Below are 7531 nucleotides of genomic sequence, written 5' to 3' on the forward strand. Positions count from 1 at the left end.
GGTCCTTATTTCTAATTATGTAACCAACCTTTCCTGAAATGTAAATTTTCGTTCAGCTTTTGTAAAATTTCATAAAGTTTTCAACTGCAAACCGCGGATAGAGAGTGCTTCACCATCTCGAGTTCCCTTCAACTTAGTTTGAGGCGACTACGATTTTGTGACTGTTTTTCTTTCCTGTAATGTATTAAATTAACCTCCATTCGAGTCACCACAGTAGATTGGGCTTAGCCCCTGTATCACTGGGCCGGGAGCCCCGTTAGGATTTTATTCTTCAATATCTAGGAGTATACGCGTCCATTCATTTTGTGTTCGGGCCATTAATTTAACCCGTTATTCTTATTCCACAAAGGTCCAGTAGGTTGGCTATTAGATACCCCTGCGTACTAACTTTTGTTAATTGTAAATTGTGCCTGGAGAGGCCAGATATTGTAAGGGGTTGTGTAAGTTTGCCCTTAGCGAGCTGTAAGTGATTAGTTAAAGTTGGAGAACAGGTAAGCTCTTTTACCGTGTTTCCTAAATTCAACTGCAATATTGAGGTGCTTCTCTGGAAGGCTGTGAAGTTGTTGGAGCAAAGTGCTCTTAAATTGTCTAAACATAAGAGAGTTTGCAAAATTTTGTAAACCGGATCTGGTATCTCAGAATTTGTAAACTAAGAGCTTGAAGCCCCGATCTGTAAAATTCCCTAATCTGGGGTTTTCCAGTTATTGTTTCAAGATGGCTATTTGTACCTGTCACTTTATTAGTTCACCAAGTGAAAAGTGTGTTAAGTTTGAGATTCTAAAAGAAATGTAACCTATGTTAAAGTTTTAAGTTAATTTTTGGTATAGTAGTTAGACCCATTCCACCCAGCACCTTCTTTCACCTCTTTCTGCTCCAAGGATTTCTCCGTCACAATAATAATAATAGTTCCGAGGTTATGGTGGAACAGCAGGGAGTAGGCAATGTGTAATAAGACGACGCAGACTAGTAGACGGGGCAATTGCATGATGGTCTGGGTTCCAGCTCAGCGATTCGCCACGCAAAGAATGTGAAGGAACACATTGCGATAGAGGTTTAGGTGGGTATGTCATCTGACCCACGGCTGTGGCTGATAGCGGCATCATGGGTGGAAGGGGTTCCCTCATTACCAGGGGATGCCGTGATCAGCCAGTTGCTTTCCTTTTTGCTTTTGTTTTTAGATGTATGCAGTATAACTTTAGATTTAGCGAAGGGTGGTGCAGCTTACGGTCCGGCTTTCCGCCTCTACTGCGACACCAAGTTAGAGTAGTGAAGAGTGGTGCTGCTTACGGTCTGGTTAACCGCCTCTGCAGCGCCTCCAAATTAGTTAGAGTACTGGAGTTAGTGGTTTTATAGTAGATATGGTTTGTTTAGTGTAGGGTGGCGTTGCCCATGGCATGGTTATCCGCCTGTGTGACGCCACTAAATTAGAAGGGTATGTGGTTAGTAGTTTAAGGGGCGTAGATTAGTGATTGTTTGTCTAAAGTTTTGTTTTGTTGTTTCTGTGTATTTATTGCCTGTAATGTATTGCACCCTTGTCGCGTGACAAGGGTCCTAAAGTTCTCCTTCCCCCTCCCCTTCTTCTTCTTCTGCTTTGTTACTAATATTATTAATGAATTTGTTTCCGTTCCCCTTCGATTGTGGTAACGGTCCGACATAGTCCATAGGCATTCCATGGGGCAAGACGGTTAATGCTATAGCAATAGCCCAAGCTTAGTGGACAAGGTGGACTTACTAAGCAAGCAAGATTTAAAATCATTCACCATTTCCCTAATTTCACAGCCCACACCCTTCCAAATAAACATCCCTCGGATCGTATGTTAACTTCTCTAGTTTTCTTTTCTTTTCTTTTCTTTTCTTTTCTTTTCTTTTCTTTTCTCTGTAAGGACGACTGAAGAACAAGAAGAGAATGCTATACAGGAGGGTCATAAATTCTCCTTTCTCCTCCTCTCTTACCCCTCTTCTTCTTATTCCTTATCAACACCTACTTCTTAAGGAAGATTGAAGAATAAAAAGGATTTAGCGGGTCTTAAAATTCCCTTCTCCTTCTCTTCGTTTTATCTTTTAATTCCTCCTAGCATGTATCCCGCGAGCGTGCAGTTTCCGCATTGCAGGGATAGTATTTACAGTGTTGATGACGATTCGTACGGTGATGATGATGATGGCAAAAGTGCTCTATTTTTTTGTTCGTTACCTTATTCAGTAAAGAGAGAAAATAAAATATTCTCAAATTTTAGTAAATTTACTTGATCCTAATAAGTCGGTTCACCAGCCACCACCCCCCCCCCCCTTTCGAACCAATGCGCATCTCCCCAGTCTGCTCCGCGGAAATCACAGTACAACTAAAACAAAATAATAATCATAATAATAAAGATAATTCCGAAGCACAATTCGCGGCGAATAATTCTGTTTTAAATTTGCACTAAACGAAGTTTAAAAAATCGTCGTTCGTATGGTTCTTCTTCTCTTCTTGTAATTCTTTGTAATTTCTCTTTTCCTCTTCTTCTTAAGGAGGACTGAACAAGTAGAGAAAATATACAGGAGGGTCTTAAAACATTCATTCCTCCATGTCGTTATCTCTTCTTCTTCTTCTTCTTCTTCTTCTTCTACATTTTCCTTAACATCATCATACTACTTTTTAGGAAGTTTGAAGAAGAAGAGAAAATATACAGGAGTGTCTTAAAATTCTGCTTCCACCTTGTCTTTCTCTTCTTCTCCGTTAACGTCTTCTTAAGGAAGATAGGAGAACAAGAAGAGAAAATAAACAGGAGGGTCTTAAAACGTTCTTTCCTCCTTGCCGTTTTCTCTTCTTATTCTTCTTCTTCTTTCTCTACAACATCATCATATTACTTATTAGGAAGATTGGAGAGGAAGAGAAAATATACAGGAGGGTCTTAAAAATCTGCTTCCACCTTGTCTTTTTCTCTTCTTCTTCGTCACCTTCTTCTTTACAAAGACTGAAGAACAAGAAGAGATAATATAGAGGGGGGGTCCAAAAGTATTCCTATTATTTTCTTCTTCTTCTTCTCCTTCTTCTTCCCCTTCTTCTACTTGAGGAACGTTGAAGAACAAGAAGAGAAAAATATACAGGAAGTTCTTACAATTCTGCTTCCTCCTAGTTTTCTCTTCTTCTTCTTCTGCTTCTTCTTCTTCCTTTTCTTCTCCTGCTTATGATGATTATTATTCCTTAACATCTTCTCAGGAAAGATTGGAAAAGAAGAAGAGAAAACATAGAGGATGGTCTTTTAAATGGTCCTTCCTCTTCCTCTTCTTCTACTTTCCTTCTGCTCCTTCGTTATCTTCTTTTCTTTTCTCCTTAAGGAAGACTGAATAACAAGAAGAGAATGCTATACAGGAGGGTCATTAGTTCTCCTTCCTCCTCCTCTCTTACCCTTCTTATTCCTTATCTACACCTACTTCTTAAGGAAGATTAAAGAATAAGAAGGAATTACCGGGTCTTAAAATTCCCTTCTCCTTCTTCTCTTCGTTTTGTCTTTCAATTCCTCCTAGCATGTATCCCGCGAGCGTGCAGTTTCCGCATTGCAGAGATAGTATTTACAGTGTTGATGGCGATTCGTACGGTGATGACGATGATAATGGCAAAAATGCTCCATTTTTTGTTCATTACCTTCTTCAGTAAAGAGAGAAAATGAAACATTCTCAAATTTTAATAAATTTACTTGATAATAATAAGTCGGTTCGCCAGCATCCCCCCCCCCCTTCGACCGAAAGCGCATCTCCCCAATCTGCTCCACGGAAATCACAGTACAACTAAAACAAAATAATAATCATAATAATAAAGATAATTCCGACGCACAATTCGCGGCGAAGGATTCTCTTTAAAATTTGCATAAAACTAAGTTTTAAAAAATTTCTTCTCGAGTAAATACATTCAGATAAATTTTATAACCTGTAATTATGAAATACACATTATACATGAGAATGTCACATTAACTAAAGTAATTGTTGCCATGCACAACACTGAAAATATCTCCCCATGCAATAAATCTTGGCTACTAACAATGAATCATTCACTCACTCACCCTAGCTGGCAGCATTTCAGCCGATCACGTTGCCGACGACGGAAGCTGTACTTCCTCGGCCAGCGCGGCTCTCCTCCCGGCCAGCAGCCTCGCGGAGCATGTCAGCCCGACCATTCCAGCCATCAGCCTATGCGCGATGGCAGCTGCCCTGGCCGTCAGAGCTGCCCGACCGGCGCGGAAGCTTCTCGACGTCGTTCCACGTAATGACAGTCACCCAAGACTCGGCCTGCGACCACAAACACTATTATTAATAAATTTAGTAATCATACTGATGACATAAATGAATCCGAGTAATTCATGCATATAATATAAAATAATAATAATAATAATAATAATAATAATAATAATAATAATAATAATAACAACAATAAAATAATCATCACCATGACAAAACGCTCACTTTTAATTACCGGTAAATTGGCTTGCCCCGCCGGATGCGCACTCACGGCTACGATAAGATAGGCAGGGCTACTCCCGCCGTTTTCACCCACTCAGGTCCCTGCAGATCAACCGAGCTACACCCGGGCCCCGAATGCTACACAGTGGTTAGCCCTAAGCCAGGCCACCTTTGCACCCGAAATGAAGGTTGTAGTATTTTGTTTACCGCGCTTTGAGCGATTACAGCTGTCGCGTACCTTAAGAGAGGCCCATCTACTCCAGCTGTTTACACGCTATCGGGTACCTTAAGAGAGTCCAGGCTACTCCCGCCGTTTACCCGCGCCTGGCCACAATAAGATAGGCAGGGCTATGCTTTGAGCGATTACAGCTGCCGGGTACCTTAAGAGAGTCCAGGCTACTCCCGCCGTTTACCCGCGCCTGGCCACATTAAGATAGGCAGGGCTACGCATTGAGCGATTACAGCCGCCGCGTACCTTAAGAGAGTCCCATCTACTCCCGCCGTTTACCCGCGATCGGGTACCTTAAGAGAGTCCAGGTTACTCCCGCCGTTTACCCGCGCCTGGCTACATTAAGATAGGCAGGGCTACGCATTGAGCGATTACAGCCGCCGCGTACCTTAAGAGAGTCCCATCTACTCCCGCCGTTTACCCGCGCCTGGCCACATTAAGATAGGCAGGGCTATGCTTTGAGCGATTACAGCTGCCGGGTACCTTAAGAGAGTCCAGGTTACTCCCGCCGTTTACCCGCGCCTGGCCACATTAAGATAGGCAGCGCTACGCATTGAGCGATTACAGCCCCCGCGTACCTTAAGAGAGTCCCATCTACTCCCGCCGTTTACCCGCGATCGGGTACCTTAAGAGAGTCCAGGTTACTCCCGCCGTTTACCCGCGCCTGGCCACATTAAGATAGGCAGGGCTACGCATTGAGCGATTACAGACCCCGCGTACCTTAAGAGAGTCCCATCTACTCCCGCCGTTTACCCGCGATCGGGTACCTTAAGAGAGTCCAGGTTACTCCCGCCGTTTACCCGCGCCTGGCCACATTAAGATAGGCAGGGCTATGCTATGAGCGATTATAGCTGCCGGGTACCTTAAGAGAGTCCAGGCTACTCCCGCCGTTTACCCGCGCCTGGCCACAATAAGGTAGGCAGGGCTATGCTTTGAGCGATTACAGCTGCCGGGTACCTTAAGAGAGTCCAGGTTACTCCCGCCGTTTACCCGCGCCTGGCCACATTAAGATAGGCAGGGCTACGCATTGAGCGATTACAGACCCCGCGTACCTTAAGAGAGTCCCATCTACTCCCGCCGTTTACCCGCGATCGGGTACCTTAAGAGAGTCCAGGTTACTCCCGCCGTTTACCCGCGCCTGGCCACATTAAGATAGGCAGGGCTATGCTATGAGCGATTATAGCTGCCGGGTACCTTAAGAGAGTCCAGGCTACTCCCGCCGTTTACCCGCGCCTGGCCACAATAAGATAGGCAGGGCTATGCTTTGAGCGATTACAGCTGCCGGGTACCTTAAGAGAGTCCAGGTTACTCCCGCCGTTTACCCGCGCCTGGCCACATTAAGATAGGCAGGGCTACGCATTGAGCGATTACAGACCCCGCGTACCTTAAGAGAGTCCCATCTACTCCCGCCGTTTACCCGCGATCGGGTACCTTAAGAGAGTCCAGGTTACTCCCGCCGTTTACCCGCGCCTGGCCACATTAAGATAGGCAGGGCTATGCTATGAGCGATTATAGCTGCCGGGTACCTTAAGAGAGTCCCATCTACTCCCGCCGTTTACACGCGCTCGGGTACCTTAAGAGAGTCCAGGCTACTCCCGCCGTTTACCCGCGCCTGGCCACATTAAGACAGGCAGGGCTATGCTGTGAGCGATTACAGCTGCCGGGTACCTTAAGAGAGTCCCATCTACTCCCGCCGTTTACACGCGCCTGGCCAGAATAAGATTGGCAGGGCTACGCATTGAGCGATTACAGACCCCGCGTACCTTAAGAGAGTCCCATCTACTCCCGCCGTTTACCCGCGATCGGGTACCTTAAGAGAGTCCAGGTTACTCCCGCCGTTTACCCGCGCCTGGCCACATTAAGATAGGCAGGGCTACGCATTGAGCGATTACAGACCCCGCGTACCTTAAGAGAGTCCCATCTACTCCCGCCGTTTACCCGCGATCGGGTACCTTAAGAGTGTCCAGGTTACTCCCGCCGTTTACCCGCGCCTGGCCACATTAAGACAGGCAGGGCTATGCTGTGAGCGATTACAGCTGCCGGGTACCTTAAGAGAGTCCCATCTACTCCCGCCGTTTACACGCGCCTGGCCAGAATAAGATTGGCAGGGCTACGCATTGAGCGATTACAGACCCCGCGTACCTTAAGAGAGTCCCATCTACTCCCGCCGTTTACCCGCGATCGGGTACCTTAAGAGAGTCCAGGTTACTCCCGCCGTTTACCCGCGCCTGGCCACATTAAGATAGGCAGGGCTACGCATTGAGCGATTACAGACCCCGCGTACCTTAAGAGAGTCCCATCTACTCCCGCCGTTTACCCGCGATCGGGTACCTTAAGAGTGTCCAGGTTACTCCCGCCGTTTACCCGCGCCTGGCCACATTAAGACAGGCAGGGCTATGCTGTGAGCGATTACAGCTGCCGGGTACCTTAAGAGAGTCCCATCTACTCCCGCCGTTTACCCGCGCCTGGCCACATTAACATAGGCAGGGCTATGCTTTGAGCGATTACAGCTGCCGGGTACCTTAAGAGAGTCCCATCTACTCCCGCCGTTTACCCGCGCCTGGTCACATTAAGATAGGCAGGGCTAGGCATTGAGCGATTACAGCTGCCGCGTACCTTAAGAGAGTCCCATCTACTCCCGCCGTCTACACGCGCTCGGGTACCTTAAGAGAGTCCAGGCTACTCCCGCCGTTTACCCGCGCCTGGCCACATTAAGATAGGCAGGGCTACTCACGCCGTTTTGGCCCTTCGGGTTCCTTGAAGTTAACCGAGCTTCACCCTGTCCACGAATGCTACAGTTTCGTCGCAAGTCGCACCGGTTTCGGAAAGGGCATAAGGCCGAAGAACTGGGGGGCCCATCTCTCC

Source organism: Anabrus simplex, unplaced genomic scaffold, assembly GCF_040414725.1.
Source record: "Anabrus simplex isolate iqAnaSimp1 unplaced genomic scaffold, ASM4041472v1 ctg00000128.1, whole genome shotgun sequence".
NCBI classification, from domain to species: Eukaryota; Metazoa; Arthropoda; class Insecta; order Orthoptera; family Tettigoniidae; genus Anabrus; species Anabrus simplex.